This window comes from Rutidosis leptorrhynchoides, chromosome 2 (genome assembly GCF_046630445.1).
Source record: "Rutidosis leptorrhynchoides isolate AG116_Rl617_1_P2 chromosome 2, CSIRO_AGI_Rlap_v1, whole genome shotgun sequence".
In the NCBI taxonomy this organism is placed as follows: Eukaryota; Viridiplantae; Streptophyta; class Magnoliopsida; order Asterales; family Asteraceae; genus Rutidosis; species Rutidosis leptorrhynchoides.
The window spans coordinates 270,659,745-270,673,832 of record NC_092334.1 but is presented as its reverse complement, the minus strand read 5'-3'; positions in this window follow the sequence as shown (position 1 = coordinate 270,673,832).

Below are 14,088 nucleotides of genomic sequence, written 5' to 3'. Positions count from 1 at the left end.
ATAAATTTAGTCGTAGAAACATTTAAAATTGATTTGATACCCGTAGAATTAGGAAGTTTTGATGTAATAGTCGGCATGGACTGGATGTAAAAAATTGGAGCTGAAGTTGTGTGTGCCAAGAAGGCAATTCGCATTCCCCGTAAGGATAAAACGGAAGTAATGATTTATGGAGAGAAGGGTAACTCAAAGCTAAAACTCATTAGCTGCTTGAAAGTCCAAAAGTGCTTGAAGAAAGGGTGTTAGGCTATCCTAGCACATGTTAATAAAGTTGAAACGAAAGAAAAAGAGAAGAGCATCAACGACATGCCTGTGGCAAGAGATTTTCCTGAAGTCTTTTCGGAAGAGTTGCCGAGATTACCTCCATTTAGATATGTAGAATTTCAAATAGATCTAGTACCAGGAGCTTCACCAGTGGCTCGTGCTCCATACAGACTTGCACCATCTGAGATAAAAGATTTACAAAGCCAGTTACAAGAATTACTGGACCGTGGATTCATTCGACCGAGCACTTCATCGTGGGGAGCTCCGATTTTATTCGTCAAGAAGAAAGATGGATCCTTTCGAATGTGTATAGATTATCGCGAATTAAACAAGTTAACTATCAAGAATCGGTACCCATTACCGAGAATTGATGACTTGTTTGATCAGCTGCAAGGATCACGTGTTTACTTCAAAATTGATCTAAGATTGGGTTATCATCAGTTGCGTGTCAAAGAAGAAGATATTCCGAAAACCGCATTTCGGACACGCTACGGTCATTATGAGTTTTTAGTCATGCCGTTCGGGCTGACAAATGCACCAGCTGTATTCATGGACCTCATGAATCGGGTATGCAGTCCGTATTTGGATAAGTTTGTTATTGTCTTTATTGATGACATTCTTATTTATTCTAAGAATGAAGCAGAACATGAACAACATTTAAGGTTGGTGCTGGAACTGTTAAAGAAAGAACAGTTATACGCAAAGTTTTCCAAGTGCGCATTTTGGCTGAAGGAAGTACAGTTCCTTGGTCACATTGTCAGCAGTGAAAGGATTCAGGTTGATCCAGCCAAGATTGAAGCCATTGAAAAGTGGGAGACCCCAAAGACTCCAAAGCAAATACGCCAATTTTTGGGTCTTGATGGCTATTACAGAAGGTTTATTCAAGATTTTTCCCGGATAGCCAAACCATTGACAGCATTAACACACAAAGGGAAGAAGTACGAATGGACTTCTGAGCAGGAAGTCGCATTTCAGTTATTGAAGAAGAAGTTGACTACATCACCTATTCTATCGTTACCTGAAGGAAACGATGATTTTGTAATTTATTGTAACGCTTCGCGACAAGGTTTTGGTTTTGTCCTCATGCAACGAAAGAAGGTTATTGCATATGCATCCCGACAACTGAAGGATCATGAGACAAAAAACACACAGTTTAAGAAATGTCATTATCACATTGTACTTTTTCTGTACTTTTTTCTTACTTTACTATTTTACCCTCAACTAATTAATTAGAAATCTCTCTCACCTTTGTAATTTAATTAATTCATTAGAGACAATATTATAAACATCATCAAATTTACTTTCCATATTTGGAAGTAGACAATTAATTTGGGACGTCCCAAAAAGGAATACTGGTCAATTAATCCGGGACGGAGGGAGTATCACATTTTACTAATTCAATGTATCAAGATTTTTATTGAAGTAGTATGACTTATTGAGCTACTTGTGTGGTTGTTTTAATGCAATTACAGGTTCATGTTCTACCAAGAGAAATGTTTGGATGGTTGTAGATATGTTGAAGGCTTTTATGATCGGTATGCACAGTACATTTAACCCCGTACAAGTAGTGTCTCCAAATCTTTAATGCAAACACCACTGCTCCCAATTCTAGATCATGAGTCGTATATATATATATATATATATATATATATATATATATATATATATATAGGTGGGTCGAGCTGATAAATGACTATGATTGTGAAATTCGCTATCATCCCGGGAAAGCAAATGTAGTAGCAGACGCTTTAAGCAGGAAAGAAAGAGAGCCGATTCGAGTACGAGCAATGAATATGAAGATTCGTACGAACCTCACTACACAAATTAAGGAGGCTCAACAAGGAGCTCTTTCTGAAGAAAACATTCGAAATGAGATGCTTAAAGGGTTAGATAAACAGCTTGTTACACGGGAAGACGGAACCCGATACCTCGCTGGACGCATTTGGGTACCGAAGTTTAAAGGGTTAAGAAAATTGGTTTTGGATGAGGCACATAAGACGAGATACTCGATACATCCTAGAGCTGGAAAGATGTATCAAGATCTTAAGGCACACTTTTGGTGGCCAAATTTGAAAGCTGATATTGCAACGTACATCAGAGAATGTTTGACTTGCTCTAAAGTCAAGGCGGAACATCAGAAACCGTCAGGTCTGCTTCAACAACCAGAAATCCCAGAATAGAAATGGAAATATATTACTATGGATTTCATCACGAAGCTACCAAAGACTGCATGGGGTTACGACACCATTTGGGTAATTGTCGATCGTCTCACCAAATCTGCACATTTCCTACCTATGAAGGAAATGGATAAGATGGAGAAATTGGTACGATTATACATGAAGGAAGTTGTTTCAAGACATGGAGTACCTATCTCCATTATATCTGATCGCGACAGTCAGTTTACGTCAAGGTTTTGGCAATCACTACATGAAGCTCTAGGGACTCGTCTGGATATGAGCACTGTATATCATCCTCAGACTGATGGGAAAAGTGAAAGGACCATTCAGACTCTTGAAGATATGCTTAGAGCATGTGTGATCGATTTCGGAAACGGATGGGATAAATATTTATCATTGGCAGAATTCTCGTATAACAACAGTTATCTTACGAGTATTAATGCTACACCATTCGAAGCACTTTATGGAAGAAAGTTTAGATCCCCTATCTGTTGGAACGAAGTAGGTGACAGACAACTGACTAGTCCCGAGATCATATAGGAGACTGCTGATAAGATTGTGCAAATCAAGGAGAGATTGAAGACCGCCCAAAGTCGTCAAAAGAGCTATGCTGATGTTCAAAGGAAGTCTAGAATTTCAGGTTGATGACATGATTATGTTAAAGGTGTCACCTTGGAAAGGTGTGATACGCTTTGGTAAGAGGGGTAAATTGAACCCAAGATTCGTAGGACCATTCAAGATCATCGAACGTATTGGACCGGTGGCTTATCGACTTAAGCTACCACAACAACTTGCTGGAGTACACAATACCTTTCACGTCTCGAACCTAAGGAAATGCCTTGCAAAAGAAGACCTCACTGTTCCTTTTGAAGAAACCCAAATCGAAGAGAAACTGCATTTTATAGAACAGCCTTTCGAAATCATGGACCGTGAAGTCAAACAGCTCAAGCAAAGCAACATACCTATAGTTAGGGTTCATTGGAATGCTCGAAGAGGTCCCGAGTTCACTTGTGAAAGAGAGGACCAGATGAAATAGAAGTATCCACATCTGTTTACAAACACCGCCCATTAAATAGGTACTACTTCAAATTTCGGGTCAAAATTTCTTTAACGGGTAGGTACTGTGATGACTCGGATTTTTCCGACTACTTGATTATACTATTCATATGATTTAATAATTTTTACTTAATAAGCAATGAATTTTAATAATTCTTGAACCTCCAGAAAGAATTTTACATAAGCAGTTGATCACCCTTTTATTTTTACGATTCACGATGTCATAACCTGTATTAATTATATATATTATGTGTGTGTATATATATAGATTTAACTTAAAAATATGATAATTAAATATCTCATTAAGTATATTAACAAAGTATTATATATATATTTTTATACTACTAATTTTAAGAGTTTTTGAACAAAATATATGTTACTATTTAAACGACGTAATTAACTTATGTTAAAATGTATTTACATATAATGTATTATGAGTGTAAATACATCCTTAAAAGTATTGAATACACTTTATAATATACCAATACATATAAAGGATAGCTATACTCGTATTTTTGTTCAATTTTCTCAAGAATTCTACTCGCATTCATACGGTATTTTTACCCGTATTATACATAGCTTCTAGAAGTATTTACTATTGGTATATACCAATAGAAATCTAAAATTATTTGTGTAATATGTCATTCATGACCTAATCAATTTAATATGTCATCCATGACTTAATACATTTTAACTTATCTTAGATATTTTCACAAAAAACCAAATTTTCAAGCCTATAAATAAGCACTATTTCTAACTCATTTTACACACACTTGCAAGAACTCTCTCAAGTTTTGTTCTACTACTTCTTTCCAGCAACTTTACATTCTAAACTTGAGGTAAAAACTCTACTTAAACTCTTGTTCAATTCATATGTTTATAGCTATCTATATAAGAGTTTATAAACTAGAACATAGTTTAGTTGATTCTAAACATGTTTGAAAAACTAATCTAATATTTCTAACTTAACTCTAATAACACTTATTTATATGTATTATGATGTTATATTAAGTTAATATAAGAACTTATAACTTGTACATATGAAGAACACCTTGAAACTTAACATATATCCTTTAATCTCCATTCGGTAAAAAGCGGGCTGTTTTGGGTTGGGAATTAAAAACCTATCTTAGACTTTGAGTTCGAGGCTAAGACTTTGGAAATATGTTAATATATGTAAATAAGACTTCCAGTATTTTTTTCATGATTTTAGACAAAGTGGAAGTATTTTATCAAAAATTATATATTGGGTGGATGCCGGGATTTTTTCAAATCTGTCCACCAACACAAAAAGAGGGTAAAGCTCTAAAAATTACTACTTGGGATGAACTTTTAGAAATTGGTTTTGTAAAATTTACTTCTTAAGGAATCCATAGCAATTTGATTCACTTTAAACGGAGCTGTAATGAATATTTGGCGAGCAAAACAAAACCTGCTAAAATTAACGTTGTATGGACAAAATTTATATTATAAAAACTATATTAACCATATCCATGTTAAATTTTCCTATATCCTATATATATTTGTACATGTTATCATTAGTATAACAATATATTATAATCTTGGTTAATTCCGAGATTGTATATATATAATAATCTTGGTACGTTCCATGACAATACATGCACAATACGTTTTGATAAATCCTAAGACAATACGTAGACAATACGTCTTAGTTAATTCTAAGACAATAAGTATACAATACATCTCTAGATTGATGCAAGACAATACGTACAAAATACGCCGTGGGGTAATTCTAAGATTATATATATATATATATATATATATATATATATATATATATATATATATATATATATATATATATATATATATATATATATATATATATATATATATATATATATATATATATACCGATTATTGGACTACTAACTTGACAACTTAAATAATCACATGTGATTGAAAATATAAATAATCACATGTGATTGAAAATATAAACTTAAACAATCACATGTGATTGAATATATGATATGAACTTGCTATATTAATTTGTTCACATGTTTTATTATCTGAATCATTATTATTGTTATAGGTTCGTGAATCCAAGGACGACGACCATATTTTTAATAAGTTGAAAACTTATTATTAATATACTTTTACTACCGTGAGTATATAGTCCCCTTTTTAAACTCTACAACTATTTTGGGATGAGAATACATGCATTTTATGTTTTACGCTATGGACACAAGTACTTAAAATATATTTTACGTTGAGTTGTACCACTTTGCATATTTTTCCCTAATAACTTGGTAACTAATATTTACATATTGTAAGAATATGTAAGCGCGAATCCTATTGATAGAGCTATCGGGTTTGACAACCCCAACCGGGCTAGTCACTCTAGTATCGTAAACGGTTGCATAGTACTTCGTTTCTACTACACTTGGTATAGTGTAGGGAGATTTCATAATAAAGGGAATATGCCACATTAATGGTTAAGTATGGTTACCGAAGCGCTCAACAACTTATAGAATATCTTTATTGAAATATTTGTAACTATGAAATCTTGTGGTCTATATTTATATCGATGCTAGCTTTAAACCTATATATCTCACCAACCTTTGTGTTGACTGTTTAAGCATGTTTATTCTCAGGTCCTTAAGAAAGTCTTCCGCTGTCGGATTATCTGAGCAAGCTTTGCATGGAGTCTTATGCTTTTGTTTAAAAGAGGGTTGCATTCAATAAAACTTTGGTCATTTATTATATTCGACTGTTATGTCACATTTGTAATATTTGAAAATCGATGTATCATGGGGATTATTTTGTAAATAATCGCCCATATGTTTGAAACTCGTATTATGTATAATAATGGTGTGCTTTTTATGAAACGAATGCAATATTTTCTAAAACATATCATATAGAGGTCAATAACCTCGCTATGGGACCAATGAATAACGTACTGCATTTATAGTAATATGGAAGGGTCGTTCCAGGTTGATTCCAAAAATATATATACTTTCAGTTGTGGTCTAGCCTGAGACGTGTATACACTGGGTCGTGGATTGATTTAAGATAATATATATTGATTTATTTCTGTACATCTAACTGTGGAGAACTAGTTGTAGGTTACTAACGAGGACTGCTAACTTAACAAACTTAAATCATAAAAACGTAATAAAAAATGTTGTGAATATATTTCAATCATACTTTGATATATATGTACACATTTGTTATAGGTTCGTGAATCGACCAGTGGCCAAGTCTTATTTCCAACAAAGAAAAACTCTGTGAAAGTGAGTTATAGTCCCACTTTTTAAATCTAATATTTTTGGGATTAGAATACATGCAGTTTTATAAATGTTTTACAAAATAGACACAAGTACGTGAAACTACATTGTATGGTTGAATTATTAAACCGAATATGCCCTTTTTTAGTCTGGTAATCTAAGAATTAGGGAACAGACACCCTAATTGATGCGAATCCTAAAGATAGATCTATTAGGCTCAACAAACCCCATCTAAAGTACCGGATGCTTTAGTACTTCGAATTTATCATGTCCGAAGGGAGTCCCGGAATGATAGGGGATATTCTATATGCATCTTGTTAAGGTCGGTTACCAGGTGTTCACCATATGAATGATCTTTATCTCTATACAGTTTGCAAAATTCCTGATACGAGATGTGTATTTATGAGAAATGAAATCTTGTGGTCTATTATTACAATTTGATAAATATATAGGTTAAACTTATAACTCACCAATATTTTTTTGTTTACGTTTTAAGCATGTTTATTCTCAGGTGATTGTTAAGAACTTTCGTTGTTGCATACTAAATTAAGGACAAGATTTGGAGTCCATGCTTATATAATATTGTTTAAAAACTGCATTCGAAGGCATATATTGATGTGTAATATTATTGTAAACCATTATGTAATGGTCGTGTGAAAACGCTATATTTTAGATTATCATTATTTGATAATCGTTGTAATATTTTAAAAGTTATGGTTTGTTTTAAAATCGAATGCAGCCTTTGAAAAACGTCTCATATAGAGGTCAAAACCTCGCAACGAAATCAATTAATATGGAACGTTTATAATCAATATGAACGGGACATTTCAAATTAGGGGCCAGTTCCCTAATTCTTTGGCTACCAAGCTAAAAGGGACATATTCGATTTCGATCATTCAACCATAGAATGTAGTTTCAATTACTTGTGTCTATTTCATCAAACATTTATAAAAGCGCATGTATTCTCAGTCCCAAAAATATATATTGCAAAATCATTTAAAAAGGGAGTAAATGAAACTCACAATACTGTATTTCGTAGTAAAAATACATATGACGGCATTGAACAAATGCAAGGTTGACCTTGGATTCACGAACCTATATTAAGTATATATATATTTATATAATGGTCAATGTCTGTCTAACAATTAAGGTCGAGTCATAGTGTACCACAATCCCAATGCTTGAGACCGATATGCAAAAGTTAACAAAATCAGTTTGACCCAAAATGACTTTCAAAATCTATACATGTTTATTATATACTTTAAATATAGTCATTTTATATATTTAAATATATTTATCAAATTTTATTAGAGTAAATAATAAAAGTCATTTATTAATAAATTTTTTTATTAAAATATATATATATGATAAAAATATACTTTTATATATCTTAAGTAATAAAATTTATAAAGTTCACTTAATATCCTAAAATATCGTAGTATGTATTATTAATGTAATTGTGACGACCCAGAAATTTCCGATCAAATTTAAACTTAATCTGTAAATGATTCTGACACGATAAGCAAAGTTTATTAAACCAAGTCACAAAACGTTTGAACTATTTTCAAGAATGCATTTGACCTTGACGATTCCCGACGATTCACGAACAACTATTTGTAAATAGCTATGTGTATATATATAAATAATAATTCTAAATATAATTTGAAGTATTATATGTTGTTGTTAGTAAAATTAATGAAATAAAAATAGGATATTATAATAATTATTATTTAAAATATATCCATATATATAAATAAAGTATATTAAAATAAATAATAAATGATTAAAATATTCGTTTGACGTTTCGATTGATATTAAGCAAATTAAATTCAAACTTATATAATTTTAAAATAAACGGTTATCCGAAAATAAGTTCTATAAATTTTAGGCTTACTAAAAATGTATATAGGATCTAGTTATTAAATTTTAACACTTTTTATATTTTACCCAGAAATGAGAGGGACAATTGATGTAATTTTTATTTAACAAATTAAGGATTGAATTTTATACCATAATGACCAAAATAAATAAATATAGTTAATTTAAAAATTTGGGATTTTTCTGAAAGACTTTTATCCGCCACTAATTAATAACGGGATACGAAACCCAGTCCGTGATAAGTGTCGGCACATTAATCAAATTAAGAAAGCTGTGGACTGTTCATTTGGCACGTTTGATTGAAAGTAGATTGTACGTATTATATATAATATATTATATATTATATAATATGATTATATTTATATCTATCTAGATTATATATACATGTACATAAACTTAAGCGATCATGAACCTATCTTCCATCCTCACTCCCCTTGCTACTCTTGGCCACCACTTGAACCACCTCCGGCCTCCTTCCACGGTCACCACCTACAACCGCGAATCACCATCTCCTTAACCTCTCTCTCTATCTCTCTCACTCATATTTCTACAACCGGAACACCACAATCGTGAACAATCTTCACCACCATCACGTTTACTGTTCTATTTCGGTTACAACCCAAACATCATCATCCTCCAATCCCACACCCACCACAGTCACCGTCATGCACCATCCTCTATCCCTCTTCTCTCTCTCTCTTAAATTCTGTTTTGTGTTTCGAATCACCACACTTCATTATCATGTTTAACCCTCAACACCACCGGGTCACCATCCAATCACTATCGCCACTAGTCACAGCTACTATATCCACTATGATTCTATTTCTATAAACTGAACACAACCACCAAAGGTTACCATTATTCGGCTATGTCTATCTTCTGTTTCAAACTGCTACATAAACAGTTTTCGTCGCCAATTCATCACCAATTAACCACCATAGTTCCACCACAAACAACCACCATAACCCCCGTCGTATGTCACTGCTACTGTCGCAGTTTCTGATTGATATTCTGTGAAAAACAGTCATAAATTACCTAGTAAACCATGACATATCTGCTACGGCCTTTTTTGTGTTTCCGATAAAAAAAAAGTCTGGAGAAGAAGATGAACAGTAATGGGTATGACGGTGACTTCTGTTTTTCTGTTAAAACCCATCACAAACAGTCACTATTGCATTTATGTTTCAGTTTCTATTCAGTTATGACGATGAAGAGGAACCGAAGCACTTTTGTTGGCTAACTGCTATCGATATTTTTTTTATAATATAAACCATGAACAAAAACCCTTCTGTATTATTGAATGATGCAATTGGGTCATCTAAACTCTTTTGGATCAGATAAACGGCCGAATAAATTGGTTATGTTATTGGACTTTCGGTTGGGCTTGTTGGGCCGTAAATTTTGTTATTAAAGAAGGAGATGATGGAAACCGAATTATAGGTGTTAATGTAATTGGTGTGTAATTTAAACAAGAAAAATGGAAACAGAAGGGTGGTTAGGTGTGTTGTGTTTAACCAAGGGGTCTTGGGTTCGAGCCCTGTATGGGGCAATTTTTTGTTGGGAAAACTTTTAAAGGTAGCCCTTCTTTTCTTATTGTTATATTTATTATTATTATTATTATTAATGTCATTATTATTATTATTGTTATTAGTATTTGTATTGTTATTATTAGTTATTATTATTATTACAAGTATTATAATTATTATTGTTATTAATGCTAAAATAAGTATTAAGTATCATTATTATTATTATTATTATTATTATTATTATTATTATTATTATTATTATTATTATTATTATTATTATTATTATTATTATTATTATTATAATTAAAAACATAATTAATATTAATATTATTATGATTTTACCATTTTATTATTATCAGAATAAGTATTATTATCATTATTATGATTATGATTATTATTAACATTATTAAGAAAATAATAAAATTTATTATTATTAGTAACATAATTATTATTATAAATATTATCATTCTTATCATTAACATGATTATCATTATTAATATTGTTATTATTATTATTATCATTATGACTACTTTTACTAAAATAATTATTTTGTTTTCATTAAAATATCATTAATATTATTATTAGTATTATCTATATCATTATTATTAAAAATAATTACGTTTATGAAAAATAAAAGTTTTAAAGATATTCTTAAGCTTATAAGTATGTTTTAATCATATTAACAATATTTATATAAATATTCATATGTATAACAAGTTAGGATTTTTATTAAAATACTAATCAAATATATATTGATATAACTATATTAATATTAAACATTTTAAATATATACACAAATTAAATATATATATTATATAATTTAAGATATAATATATTAACTTGTTCGATTACGATTATACATTTTAATATATATAAATGATATAGGTTCGTGAATCCGAGGCCAACCCTGCATTATTCAGTATCGTCATATGCATATTTATACTACAAAATATCGTATTGTGATTTTTATTTGCTCCCTTTTTAAATATAATTTTGCAATATATATTTTTGGGACTGAGAATACATGCGCTGCTTTTATAAATATTTTACGAAATATACACAAGTAATGAAAACTACATTCTATGTTAGATTATCGAATCGAATATGCCCCTTTTTAGCTTGGTAGCCTAAGAATTAGGGAACAGTACCCCTAACTAACGCAAATCCTAAAGATAGATCTATGAGAAGGCCCACAAACCCCATCTGAGGTACAGATGCTTTAGTACTTCGATTTATTATTATACAGACGAGAGGATTCTATTTTGGGGATATTCTATATGCATCCTATTAGTTCGGTTACCAGGTGTTCAACATATGAATAATTTTTATCTCTATACAGTTTGCGAAATGCCTGATATGAGATGTATATTTGTGGAAAAAATAAAATCTTGTGGTATATTAAAATTATGGAAATGATTATTATGATAAACCTATGAACTCACCAACATTTTGGTTGACACTTTAAAGCAAGTTTATTCTCAGGTTTGAAAGAAATCTTCCGCTGTGCATTTGCTCATTTTAGAGATATTACTTGGAGTCAATCATGACATATTTTAAAAGACGTTGCATTCGAGTCGTTGAGTTCATCAAAATTATTATTAAATCAATTATAGTTGGATATATTATGAAATGGTATGCATGCCGTCAACTTTCGATGTAATGAAAGGTTGTCTTTTAAAAACGAATGCAATGTTTGTAAAATGTATCATATAAAGGTTAAGTACCTCGAGATGTAACCAAATGTAATGTGTAACATCCCGCCTTTTTCCATTTACTTTTCCGTTATACTAATATAAAGTCCGTTATATGTTTATAACATCTCCCGTTGATACGCGTTTTAAATTATCTCGTTTAGGTAATTCCCGCACCCGAACGAAAGTTGAGGGACTAAACTTGACAAGGGATCAAACCCTTGACTAGGTCAAAGGGTCAACCCCTTTCACCCATTCATTTCCACCTCCATCTCTCTCTCTTTCTCTCTAGCAAGAACACACACCCAAAACCAAATTCATTCAATCATCATCTAAATCCGATCTAGGAGGCTTACAACAAAATAAATTACATATTCGTGATCCTCTCTTCATCCTCTTCATTTTGGTACCAACTTCATCTCGTTTGGGTAACATTTCTAAAACTCTAGATTTCTCTAAATTCGTGTTTTTGACTTGAAATGGTGTTAGTTAGTGTCTATGGCTCATTGTGATGTCGTGTATGTAATTTGTATGCTCGATCTCGTTGTTTTAGTGTAACTAGCATGAACTTGAATTTTGGTGTGTTGTTCTTGAATTTTGGATGATCATATGTTGTTAGATGTTAAAAGTTGATGTTTTAATTGTGTTACTAGCATCACTAGCTTCAATTTGATGTGTAGGTTGCCTTAGAAAACTTCATGAACTTGATTAGTGATTTTGGTGAATTTGGGTTAGGGTTTGATGAACTTGAAATGGACTTGTGATGCATTGAATGCCATGGATTATTATTGGTAAGTGTTTAGTTGGATTGTATGCTTGATTACCTTCGAAACGGCATATCATTCATGTAAATTGGTTGCCCGAATCATTGAATTGCATTTATGAACTTGTATGCGGTTAATGTTAAGCATTAGATGCGGTTTTGGTTGTTGTAATAGGTAGATTGATTGATGAAATGTGTTTAGTTGTTTTCCTCGTCAAATTACCTTCCCAACGGTATAAGGTACTTGTCTTGATTGTTTGCGGATCATAAATGGTGATTGTTTGAAGTTAGGTTCGTGCATAAAACTTAAAAACTGCCAGAATTCTCTGCACAGGTACCCGCGCGGCGCGCCATATACCCGCGCGGCGCGCCGTTTGGGTCTGTCCAACTTGGTCAATTTTCGAATAATGTTTGCTATGCTACGCACCTCCGATTCACATGTAACTTGTCCTAGCATGTTCATACATGATTAAAAACCTCAGAAAAATAGTTCGGGACACGACCCGAACGTGTTGACTTTTTCGTTGACTTTGACCGACCAAAGTTTGACTTTTTGTCAAACTTAACCAAATGATTTTGCAACCTTCCTAACTTGTTTATATACTTGTATCTTGCATGAAACTTGACAATTTGATTTCACATGCTCAATAATCGAGTCGTAACGAGCCATAGGACTAATTGAACATCTTTGACCTATCGTGTTTACCGTTATTGATACAAACCTATTGTTTAGGTCAAGACTAGCATTGTTCTTTGCACACGTTTACTTGTCGAAGTACTTTACTACTCGTGCATTCAAGGTGAGATCATAGTCCCACTTTTACTCTTTTTGAACTTATATTGGGATGAGAAAACATAAACGATTCTTTTGAACTAAGTGAACACAAGAACGGGAAAACAAACATTCTACATACGAGTTTAGAACAAAAATCCTCAATTCGATTATCATTAGTTACACTTGCCGGGTGTAAGCGAGAACTTATGTTATATGGCCATATGGGTTGACAACCCTCATCTTTGACGGTTCGCTACCGTCTACGGATGAAATATATTTTCGAGAATCAGTGTTTGTTCTAGCACTAAGTGATGGGGTATACAATGGAAGGAATGTTAAGCTTTGATAATTGGGTGCTCGTGAAACAAACTTTTGGAATGTATTACTATTATTTCATTGATGCAAATCTTGTGGTTCACTTGTACTTACTTACTTAAACCTATGATTTCACCAACGTTTTCGTTGACAGATTTCTATGTTTTTCTCAGGTCCTTGAACGATACATGATACATGCTTCCGCTCATTATTTTGATACTTGCATGGGATGTCGAGTATATATGCATACATGGAGCGTCTTTTGGATACTTTTAAATTGTGTCGCATAAGTTTCAATTGTACTTAAAACTTTGTATCGTAACTTGTGGTGGAACAATTCTTGTAAACTTGAACAACCTTTACATTTGAAATAAATGCGACATATCTTTTGGTCAAAC